The sequence below is a fragment of the Myodes glareolus genome, chromosome 7 (genome assembly GCF_982192425.1).
Source record: "Myodes glareolus chromosome 7, mMyoGla1.1, whole genome shotgun sequence".
Taxonomy (NCBI): domain Eukaryota; kingdom Metazoa; phylum Chordata; class Mammalia; order Rodentia; family Cricetidae; genus Myodes; species Myodes glareolus.
In genome coordinates this window covers 37,934,729-37,947,484 of record NC_142032.1, presented here as the reverse complement: position 1 = coordinate 37,947,484, position 12,756 = coordinate 37,934,729, and positions in this window count along the sequence as shown.

The following is a 12,756-nucleotide window of genomic DNA, read 5'->3' as shown; positions in this document are numbered from 1 at the left end:
TCAAAGGACCCATCAATTATGAAAAGTTGAGGCTGTCTACACTATTCATGTCGCAATACAAATATTCCTTCTCTAACACTGCAGGAGACAATGTCTGATGCTGACTTCATTATAAACACGCTCTTCCTGGCTCCTAAAGTCTCTCAACAGCTGTATTTATTTAATTTGTTTCTATGGCATTGTACTACTAACTAGATACCCTCTAATAACAGAAATGTTTTCAGTCATAGCTCTGTGGGTTAGGTTTCTGAATAAAGACATCATCGGGGCCTTGCTCCTCCCAGGGCTTTAGGGAAGAAACCTTTCTTGCTTCCAGTAGCTTTCAATATTAAAGGTAACTTTAGATATAGCTTTAGATATAGCTGTGGCTATATCACGTTGACCTCTCCCTCTGGGTTCCCTTGACTTCTTCACATACCTGTGATTGGTTCCCCTTCCAGATCTACAAAGGAAACTTGTAGTTAGATTTCTGGTCTACCCAGAAACCTGGGGTTGATCCATCTTATTTTTAACTAATTAAACCTGCAAAGACCCTCTCCCAATGGGGTCACATTCCCAGTTCTAGGCATCATGGTACAGGCACATATTTGGGGGACCACCACTCAACACACTATATTATAGGTGAGAATTATTAAGAAAGCGTACAAAAGCAGCATATGGCTTGGGTATGTATTACATGTTCCACTGATGTGGTACAGAAGGAAGACAGGAAATGCCTTCCGTCACCAGCTGCAATGTTAATCTATCACCTGAAAAGACTCTCAGTGCTAAGCAGTTAAGCAGGGGGTCCTTTTTTTAAACAATAGGTCTGAAAGTGAGCCATGCAGCTCATCCCACTGATGGCTCCTTATGTATATGTGCTAATGTGCTTGATTATGTTTGCTTCCACTTCCGCCATCCTGGTAACAAGATGTGCGTATAGACTCTTTCCTGTGCCCCCGCTCTTCTTGAGTACGGAATGTCTATCAAAGGGAAGCGGTCGAGCGCCTATTCTCTGAAAGCAAATCGGAGAGCCAACCACCTTGTCTTTTCAAGAAGCCCTTCTGTGTTTGTTTTTTCCATTCCAAAAATACCACAGTGGTTTTGGAAGACAGTTGTATGGCGGGGAACCAGGAGGTGGAACGCAAAGCCCTTGTGTTTCTTGTGGAAGGCTCTTGAGCACTTAAGTAGCTGCATTCCAGTGCCAGGGGCCGCTGGAGAGGCACAAACAGGCATTCTAAGATGGTCAGACCCTGGAAAGTTAGCGTGCCCTGTCGGAGGGGTGGCCACCTCTGAAGTCTAGGGGAAATCTGAGCCTGCTCCAAGTTCTAATTGTCAGCTGAGTACACCCCCCTAGACACCATCTTGTTTTGCTTCTTGCCATGGCCAGTAGGATAAAGTGCAGCCAATCGAGCTACTTCACCCAGTGGACAGTATATGGTTGTTTACGGTTCATTCTCTTTCCCACTATAGGCGTTCTCCCCGCTCGGAATGGTACCAGATTCAAGAAGGGGAAAGGAGCCATTCATGGTACTCAGGTGGCAGAGGTAGGCAGCTCTATGAGTTTGAGGCCAACTTGATCTACTTCTAGCCGGAGCTACACAGTAAGATCATGTCTTCAACAGGAAGAGAGGCAGGAAGCGGAGGGAGCGCAGCAAAGAGAACATGGGAAAATAATCATAACCACAATATGAATCATGAAACAGACACCCCCCCTAAGGGGGTGAGGGGTGTTATAGCTGTGAATATTAATTGGCTTAATTGGACTTTGAGAAACTGAAATCAGATATCAAAAGACAATTTATTTTTAGTTTTGAGACAGGGTATCACTAAGTAGCCCTGGTTGGCCTAAACTGGTCGCTATGCAGACCAGGCTAACCTTAAATTCTCAGACATCTGCCTGCCTCTGCCTCTTGAGCAATGTGATTAAAGGCATGCACCACTACACCTGTCAAAAGTCAATTTTTAATCAAGCCACTTGATCAGTTTTGTAAAAATTTAAATATGTTGAAGATTATGTCTATGAATAGATTTTTTTTTTTTGAGACAGGGTTTCTCTGTGTAGGCTTGGCTGTCCTGGAATTTGCCGTGTAGACTGGCCTTGAACTCATAGAGATCCACCTGCCTCTGCCTCCTGAGTGCTAGGATTAAAGGTACATACCTCCAACCTCTGGCTAGAGTTTTTTAATATCCCAAATGTCCGATTAACTTAAGCAAATGTTTATTTGTTAATCAGTGATTTGTGAGAGAGGCCACCGCAGTAAAATGTTTATATGAAGAGTCCATGAATAGAGCTGGAGAAAATCACCCGTAGACTCATTTACACAAAGCTCTCCTGACTGACCAGCCAAAGCACACAGAGTGGATTCCCACATGGAAGTACAGCCAGACACAGCAGGAGAAGACAAACAGTTTGGTTGCCACTGGCCTGGGACGGGCTGGTTGGGAGCCCAGCATCTACCATAGGAGAGCCAAACTGTGTCTCACAGTTGTAAACCTGGCTACCCCCGGTTCCTGATCAGAATGCTTTCCTTTCCTATTTTCACTGCAGAGAAGACAAGAAGGGAATTTGGAGCCTCGTAGCGGACGTAGATCTGAGCCTGACGCGAATCTTTTTTTTGCCAAAAGCTACAGAGGTGGAGCGTTCTCTGGGTACTTCCTCAGATGATGGCAGCCCCGCAGCCCCGCAGCAGCCAGCTCCAAGGTAACCACGGGTTCAAGATTCAGGAGGACTCATCCCTAAGGATGCCGGGGAGTGGTCTGGTGCACAGAAGCTGAACTGAAGGCTTCTGTAACCCAGAGGAAGGGAACATCAAAAACGAGGCATAGCTTCACCGACAAGCCTCCGAGATGACTCAGGAGGGTCCCTGAAGGAGATAAACTCAGGGCAATCCCTGGTGTCCTTTTTGTCGAAGGCATTTCACTTTTGAACAAGTCAGATGAGACTCCACTTCCGTGCTCCGACCCGGGAAACAGATCATCACTCAACCACCACCAGAGACGCTTCTGCCTGCGGCAGATGGGAACAAACGCAGAGACCCACAGCTGGACATTATGCAGAGGGTGGGAGATCTTGGAACACACTGCTCTGAATGGGATGTCTCCATCGAACCCCACCCCTCGGAGCGCAGGGAAACCAGAGAAAGAGGAGGCAGAAGCAGTGTAAGAGCCGGAGGGGATGGAGAACACCAAGAAAACAAGGCCCTCTGGACCAACATGATCTACACACATCACACATAACTCGCAGAGACTGGCGCGGCACAAACAGGGGCTGCGCAGGGCTGCACCAGGTCCCGTGTACACGTTATAGCGCCCAGATTGGTGTTTTTATGGGACTCCTGAGAGTGCGAACGAGTGTGGCTCTCGTTCTTGTGCCTGTCCTTGGGCTCTCTTTTCCTTCTGTTTGTCCTGTCCTCCTCCAACGTGTTAGTGTTTATTTTATCTTATTGCATTTCATTGTTATCTCTTAAAACCCTGTTTGTTTTCTAATGAGAGACAAAAAGGGAGTGGATCCAGATGGGAGAGGAGGTGGGGAGGAACTGAGAGGGGGAGAGGAAGAGGCTATTGTAATCAGGATCGATTATGTGAGAAAAAAATCCACTTTTAATAAAAAGGAAGAGCACACGCCCTGCCACTTGTCCTGAAATTGGGTCTGGTCTTCTGAAAGCTATGACTCTGGTCTGCTTTCTTCCACCCACTTCCAGAGTCCCAGATAACCAGGTTGCCCCCCCCACACACACACACACACTGAGCGCAACATAGGGGAGGAGCCTTCAAACTGTCCACCGTTTCATTGAAGGAATGATTTTGAGGATTTTGTCTCTCCTGTCACACAAAGGCCTCCTGGAGTAATAGAAAATCCCAGGATGTCGCTTTCCTGTGCTTATGATGGCTTGGATGATGGCTATCAATGCTTTCTCCACTCTGTGTGATGGCCTAGAAGCTCAGAAGGAGCTACACCAGCCGCAAAGAATACAGGGCCCCATGTCATTTGCTGTGCATGTCCAAGTCACCCGTGATCACATCACATTCGCCTACATTGAGCTTTCTTTATTCTGATGGCTTCGTGTTCTTTGGACCTCTCTTCACCTCTGCCCTTTGAACATACTTAAAAGATTAAAAAAAAAAAAAAAAAAAAAAAAAAAAAAAAAAAAAAAAAAAAAACCTCGACAAACAACTCAGAAGATGGGGAACCGGCAGAAACAGCTTGTTTTGGAAAACTTTTATCCCGCTTTTTTGTTTCGACTCTTGCCTCCCCTCGTCTTTAAATGGCTGTGTTTGCAAACTAACATCTGCTATGTTGAGTGGAGAATGCGTTTCTAAATGACTGGGGATATTTTTAACCTCTGATGCATTTATTCCCACTCGGGGACTTCTTCCAAATGGTGTCTCACGAAGCGCTTCTCCTGAGTCCTGTGAGAGCATGCTCAGAGAGTTTCCCAGGGAAAAAAAATGAACTTCTGGGTGGCTCTGGGTGGCTCTGGGTGTCCTGGGAAACTGGGAAGGTCAGTGACCCAGTGGAAGATGCCAGAGGTCCGAAGAAAGGTGCGTTAGGGTCATCTGTCCCTTCTTTCTTTCTCCTTCACCTGGTCATAAGGAGCGGGCTACTGCTTCTCGGCCCTAGGTTTCTCCTCAGAGGGAGGGCCTCGTGTTCAGAATGGTGAAGCGGAGGATCTCGGGAAGTATGGTAACTCCCTGAGGATTCACAGGCCCACACAGAGAGATGGAGAAGGGCCCGTCTGTGTGTTATGGTTTGATACAAAGTGTTGCCTCCTGCCCTCGTTTGCTTTCTGGTGTTGTGATAAATACCATGACCAATGGCAGCCTGGGAAGGAAAGCGTTTGTTTCAGCTGACAGGCTACACGCTATCATTGAGGGAAACCAGGGCAAGAGTTCCAGCAGGAACCTGGACGGCCACAAGAACTGAAACAGAAACCCCAGAGGAATGGTGCTTACTGGCTTGCTCCCAGGCTCACATTTAGCTACCTTTCTTACAGATCCCAGGCCCACTTGCTTAGGGATGGTGCTACCCACAGTGGGATGGGCCCTCCTACATCAATTAGCAATCAAGAAAATGCCCCCATGGACATCCCCACAGGCCAGTCTGATCTGGCTCCCTCTTCCCAAGAGACTCTAGCTTGTGTCGAAGCTATGACAAGGACACACACACACACACACACACACACACTCACAGATGGAGGATTTCCTGCCTCTTTGCTTCCTGGATGCCTAGTGGGAGCAGCGTTGTTCATCTTCCTCCCTCGCCATCGGACTATGAACTGAAGCAAACGGAACCGGAGGCACAGTAAAGCTTTCCCCTTTTTAAATTCTTCCTCTCAGGCATTTGTCTCAGAAACAGAAAGCTGACTAGTGTACCCTGTTTCTTGATTGTGTGGCCTCAGCTACTACCTCAGAAACCCCAGGGCCTTTAGGTAAGGAGAGTAGGCAGGAGCTTGGACCAGAGACCCAGTTTAGGGAACGACAGTCATAGTGAAGACCTGTATACAGACTGTGGTTTCTCGTGACGATTGCTCTCACCCATGTGCTCAGCTTTCTCCTCTTCTTGCTCTGCCCGTATCATTTTTTTAAAAGTTAGATCTATAAAGCATTTTTACTGTAGTAAACTAGCAATATCATAAAGTCTATGTCTTTGATGTGCCGGTGAACATTTGGGTTGCTTTGATCTTTACAGTATTGTAAATTATGGATTTTAGAAGATACGTACAGGGCCTAGAGAGAAGGCTCAGAAGGTTAAGCACTTGTTGCTCTTACAAAAAGCCAGGGTTCAGTTCTCTGCAGTCCCGAGGGGTCCGACACTGTCTTCTGAGTCATGCAGGCACTAGGCACACATAGGGTGCACACACACAGGTAGGAAAACACTCATACACATACAAATAAATAAGTCTTTTAAAAAATTAAAGTGCACAAATATCTGAAGTCCTGGTTTCAGTGGCCAGAGATGTGTATCTAAACACAGACTTTCTAGACCTTAGACAAATCTTTTGGGTTTTGTTTTGTTTTGACAAGGTCTCAATATGTAACCCTACTGTCATTCTGTAGACCAGGCTGGCCTCAGACTCACAAAGCTCCACCTTCCTCTGTCTCCTCAGTGCTGGGACTAAAGGTGTGTACCATCGCACCCAGCTCCCTTAGAGAAACTTAAAAAAAAAATAATAAAGCCCCTTCTGAGACTTCAGAAACGGCTCTTGTAGAGGACCCAGTTTTGGTTCCCAGCACCACATGGAGGCTCACACCTGTCTGTAACTGCTGCTCCAAGGGATCCAGAGCCCTCTTCTGGCTTCCACAGGCACTGCATGCATGCACTGCACAGCCAAGCAGGCAAAAACACTCGTGCACATTAAAAATAACTCAAAATTTTTTAACAAAATGTTTAAAATTCTTTTATGCAAGAATGTTTTGCATCCACAAAAGCAGAGAGAATAGTTACCTAAGGACCCACATCTGTACGTGGCTGGCCTTGGCAAGCAAGCTTGTTACATTTAGACTCCGCTTCCTCCACCACTGGAGCAAGCAGCATCACCTCATTTCTGTGTGTTTCAGAGTCTGCTAGAAACGATCTCTTAGGGAGTAACTTACATTGTGAAAACCTAACTACCAAATACTAGAGTGGGTTATTACTTGCTAGATAACCGATAGTTAATGTGGCAGTCTTTCAAAACACCATACTAATTACAAAAGCACCGAAGCACACTACAGGCTAGAGAACTAAGCAAAGAATCAACATGTGCCTACATCTAACTTCACCAACGGTGAGTAAGCAAATGGCTTTGGACTTATAAAAACGTGGAGTGTGGAGGTAGGAAGGTGGATGAGTTAGTGAAGTATTTGCTATGCAAACATGAAGCCCTGGGCTTGAGCCCCAGATGCAATGTAAAACGCTGAGCATGGTGGCACACACCTGTAATCCCAACACTAGGCAGGCACAAACAGGAGGATCCCAGAAGCGCACTTGCCAGGCAGCCCAGAGAAACTGGTGACTCCAAGCCCACTGAGAAACCCTGTCTCAAAAGATACAGTGGTGAACAATTGAGAAAGGCACCCAAGGTCAGCATCTACACACACATGCATACATACACATACATACACACACATACACACACATACACACACATGCATACAAACACACACATACACAGACATACATACAAAAAACTTTTTAAAGAAGTGTGCACAGATGAACAGATGACTCCGGTGACATTCTGACACTCCCAGTGCTCTAGAGAAGACAGACAGTGGAGTGGGACAAGGGGAAGCCTGTCCTTTTTGGAAAGGCTCTGACTCATCAGTGAGGGCACATCTTTTCAGATGGCTGAGTCCTCGCCGTAAGTGTTCATGATCCCCAGCCTGAAAGCTCGGCCACAAATGCGACTGTGGTTTCTCTCGCTCCCTTGTCTTCTGTGTCTGGCCACTGTCTGGGTGACTTTGAGCTTTCCCAGTCTAGGTAGCTATTTACAGAAGGGACGGGCCGTGTAATATTAAAGGCAGTGGCTCAGACACTGCTTCTCCCTCTGCCGTAAGCACAGACAATGTGCAGAGTCATGCAGGGATCTCGTGCAGGGGTCCAACCGCTGTTTACTAAGGAACTGGTGGAATTTTGGAGACAGGAGCGTTTCCCAGTGATTTTTATAAATGAGTTCATCACTTGACCCTGCTCATATCCCATCATCCCCCAAAATGTAGTAACTTGAATGCTTTCTCTTTCATTGAGCCTTCGCAGTTTATTACCTGTGAAATTAGAAATCTAACAGCCTCTGACGCTGTACACTTTGATCTTCCACGGCGGTCATGACATAGCTATCACTGCCTTCACAAGCTGCACTTGGCCCTGTGTGTTCATATTACCGTTTCAGCTGAGTTGTGTGGACAGATGTGTATGCTGAGTGGCTCTCACCAAGCTTACCCCATACTTGCCATGGAGAGGTTATTGGGGTATCTCCAAAGGTGCTAAAAACAGATTGGTTGTGTAAAAAGCATTAGTAAAACCAATTTTAACTGTCCGGAAAATGGCTTTATTGAATACAGATGTCCTTGCAGAACTGTCCAAGAAAGGATTAAATGACACCACTTTGCCACTCAGATGCATGCAAAAGAATTGTGCGTCACATGCCAAGAAATTTCTCAACGCGAATGTCAGAAGCATGACTAAACAACATGCAGCAATCGCCGAATACTCCCCTGAGGAAACCCAAAATAACATTGCCCTAAAAAGCTCTCTGTTTGCTTCTCTGACATGCAAAGTACAGCTGAAGGTAGCCTACACAGGACTGCGAGATAGCTTCAAAAGTTGTCAGGAATGTGATTTATTTTCTCTTGATGCTCCATACATGATACCTACCTCACAACCTAATATATAACTTACACATACACACCTATATACACTATATACATATATATTTTTTATACATACGTATAAATACTACTCTAAAAAATAATACACTAAAGCCAGGCGGTAGTGGCACACTCCTTTAATCCCAGTAATTAGAAGGAAGAGGCAGGCAGATCTCTGTGAGTTTGAGGCCAGCCTGGTCTACTGAGCTAGTTCTAGAATAGTCAAGGCTACACAGAGAAACCCTGTCTCAAAATAATAAGTAAATAATAATAATACTCATTTCTGCTGATATTTATTTATTTATTTATTATGCATACAATATTCTGTCTGCGTGTGTGTCTGCAGGCCAAAAGAGGGCACCAGACCCCATTACAGATGGTTGTGAGCCACCATGTGGTTGCTGGGAAACTCAGAACCTTTGGAAGATCAGGCAATGCTCTTAACCTCTGAGCCATCTCTCCAGCCCCCTGATCTTTTTTCTGATTTATAAAAAATGTATTTTCTTTCTTATTTCATGCCGTTTACTTACTTTAGGCTACTCTTGCTCCTTTCCTACCACTGTAGGTTTTAAACACAACTCACTTTTTTAAAACTTGGTTTGGTTTCAAGAGGAATAATGAATTTTACTGTTATGATAACGTGACAAAATGTCCATCTCCTCCCCACCCCCCAGCACTGAGCCCCTAACCTATTGGGGGTATCCTTTGCTCTGAGGCAGTGGGTCATGGTGAGCTCCCAGATAGAGGCTGTTCCCAAGGAAGCGTGAGGAAGACCTCTTGGCCCTACTCTTCATCCTCCAGGAAGAGGGGCAGATGGAGGACAGGGCCGGCTTGCAATTGTGCCAACATCCTGATGCCAGCAAAAGGATCCCTGCGGGAGGGGTGTCCAGAACACATGGAAGTGCCTGCAGCCCTGCTCCTCACCTCTCTGTGCATGTTTTGCCTCCTGCGAATCTTCAACCTACCTGTTCATCATTAGCCTTTGTCACAGGCTTTACCTGAGTGAGCGACAGAAGTCATGTGTTTCGCTAATCAAATTAATGGAACGCAGGTCGAGGGAATCATGAGAAACCCCAATTCGCCACCAGTTAGTTCCTTTAATTTTTGACTGACTCTAGCGTCGGAAGCCATGTTGGACTGAGCCCTGAAGCCGGCTTCTGAACCTTGTGCCATGAATTTGGTACTCACGGGGAAGACCAAATGAAAAGATGTCTGCGCTGCGCAGGAGAGGCTTTTGCTGGCGTTTTGAGAGTCTGAGCAGTTTTCTAGCAACCTTGTTTCGGCTCACAGCATTCTCCTTGCCCTCCTCTCGCTGATGGCTGCGAGTGTTTAGGTTTATTTGCTTCCCTCCTTGATAACACTTGTGATTCTGATTGCAGTTTTTCATTTGCTTTGCTTTTGTTCTATTTTCCTCATGTAACATTGGTGAAGGATCCAGGAATATGACAGAAAGGTGGAATATACATAAAAGGAGAGAGAGAAGTCTGCGCTATTATCTGGAGAAGAAGAACAGATGAATGGTTATTTTTTCCTATCTCAAACAATATAATCAAGCATGGTGACAAAAATATTTAATCCTAGCACTCAGGAGGCAGAGCCTCTATGAGTTCAAGACCATCCTGGTTTACATAGTGCCACCCTGTCTCAACAAACAAACAATACATACTGCTTTTTAGAGAAAGTAGGGTTTATGTATAATAATATTCTTCTTGTTTTGGTTTTTAGTTTCTGGTCTTTTGAGACAGGATTTCTCTGTACAACAGCTCTGGCTGTCCTGGACCTCACTTTGTATATCATGCTGGCCTCAAACTCACAGAGAGCCACCTAAATCTACCTCACAAGTGCTGGGATTAAAGACATGTGCCATCATGCCCAGTTTATGTATACTATTCTTATAGTCATTTAAAAATTCTCAATACTGTATAATTCCCAGTAAGTTCCTCTTAAATTTGGGTTTTCAAGAGAAAGATTTGTTTGTTTGTCTGTCTACTTGTTTGTTTTTGATACTAAATTCTTAATCCTTCTGCCTCTATCTCCTACATTCTGGGATGACAAGCACATGCCACCACGCCTGACTTATGTTGTTTAGGAAATCAGGCTTAGAAGGCAAATGTTCCACCAACTGAGGTCTACCCCCAGCCCTAGGAGATTTTTTTTTAAATCTTACGATTCTTGTGTAGTGTTTAAAATATCTTCCTAGTTTCCACACAAACTAAAATACTAGATCTTAAAAACATGTGGAGACCTCCTTTGAAAATGGCAGCTAAGCAATCTCCCTGAGGGATGGGGTCCAACCTCAGTGGTGTCCAAGCCTGATAGTCTAGCTATCTAACATTCCCTCCCCTCCTGCCCTGAGGGTTGTTCCTGGGGGGGTAGATAGAGCCCATTCCCACCATGAACATCTAGATATCCAGTCCCAAAGCTTTTCATTAGAAGAGTTTGGGGTCTGAACTGGAGTGACAGTCACATACAGACTTCCAGGCAGGGGTGCTCACATAGGAGAACAAACAAAAAATTACTGAAATGAAGCTGTGTCTTGGAAGGGAACAAAAAACTCCTGGAATCAAAGAGTTCGTTTGTTTGTTTGTTTGTTTGTTTGTTTGTTCGAGACAGGGTTTCTCTGTGTAACAGCCCTGGCTGTCCTGGAACTCGCTCTGTAGACCAGGCTTATCTCTAAAGGCAGTTTAGAGTCTGGCTGGTGAGCCTGTTTTCAGTATTTTGTTTACTTTCAGAACATTGAAGGCGTTTGAGGTTTTGTTTTGTCTTGATTTTTATTTTCTCTTTTTTTTAAAATCACATTTGAAATAAATAATCTAATAATATACTTCAAGGTTTAAGAAAAACAGTAAAAAAATAAGCCTAAATTAACAAACAGAAACAGTAAGAATCAGATCAGAAAATAATAAAATGGAGACTAAAATAACCTAAGGGATCAATAAAACATAATTCTATAGGGAACAGTAAGAATGAGGCAGTAATTATTTTCCAATAAAGAAAAGCATAGTATCAAATGGATTCACTGAAAAACTCTGAAGATCTTTAAATAAGAATGAACACTAATGTTCCTCAACCTAGTTCATTAAATAAAAAAGGAAGGAATGCTTCTAAACCCTACCTATTAAACCAGTATTACCCTGATACAGAAAACAGATGATTCAACAAAAAGAAACTTAATAACAATTCACTTGATGAAAACAGATTAAAAATATCTTCAATAAAATCCTCTGATACAGATTATACATCATGATCAATTTGGTTTTATTAAAAGAATGCAAAGATGGCATTACATATGCAAATAGGTAAAATGATATAAATAGAATCAAGGATTAAAAATAAGGATTTAAAAAGTACATAATAGCTAGGCAATGGTGATGCCTGCTTTTAATCTCAGTACATGGGAGGCAGAGGCAGGCAGATCTCTGTAAATTTGAGGCCAAACTAGTCTACAGAGTTACTTTCAGGACAGCAAGGACTATACAGAGAAACCCTGTCTTGAAAAAAAAAATCGCATAATGATGGTGATAGTTTCGGGAAAAGAAAAAAAACTTTGATAAAATTCAACTTGTAGTTGGACTTTTTCTGTCCTGCCTGCCATTTCCCAAATAACCACATGGAGACTGCATGTTACTTACGAAAGCTCAGCCAATATCTTAGCTAATTAGCTCTAATAAATTAACCCATTTCTATTAAGTTAGGTGTCACGGGGCTATATTACCTTTACTCTGAGCTGCCCGTGCTGCTACCTCTGAGTCCTTGTGACTTCTCCCTTCTTCTTCCCAGTGTCCTCTCTGCCCTGAAAATCCTGTCTAGATATTAGGTGTTCAGCTTTTTATTAAACCAATCCAAGTAACACTATTCCGTGCACAGAAAGATTATTCCACAACATCAATGTCCCTTCATGATAAAAATCTCAAAGAAATTTAAAGGGTCACACTTTAGAATAGTAAAGACCATATATAACAAACAGTCAAAGTTATACCAAAAGGGAAAAGGCTAAAGATAGTTTTTCTATAATAAGGAAAAACACAAAAGTGTCTATTTCTCTATCCTTATGTAATATAATGCTTGAATTACCTATAGCAATAAGCAAATATAGCAACAAATAAATAAATAAAGGATACAAATTGTTTAAAAGGCTAATTTTCTCTATTATCAGATGAAACATTCCTATGTATAAAAATCCTAAAGATTCTAGCACAAAATTCCTAAATCTGATCAACTTCAGCAAAGTGGGAGGATGCAAAATCAACTTACAAAAATCAATTATGAACATTCTGAGAAGAAAAACAGGAAAATAACCCTATTAACAATAGCCTCAAAAATAATTAAATGACAAACCTAGAAATAAACTTGACAAAGGCAGTATCACTCACTACAGTGAAAATCATAAAACACTGAGGAAATCAAAGAATATCATCAATGTTCCTG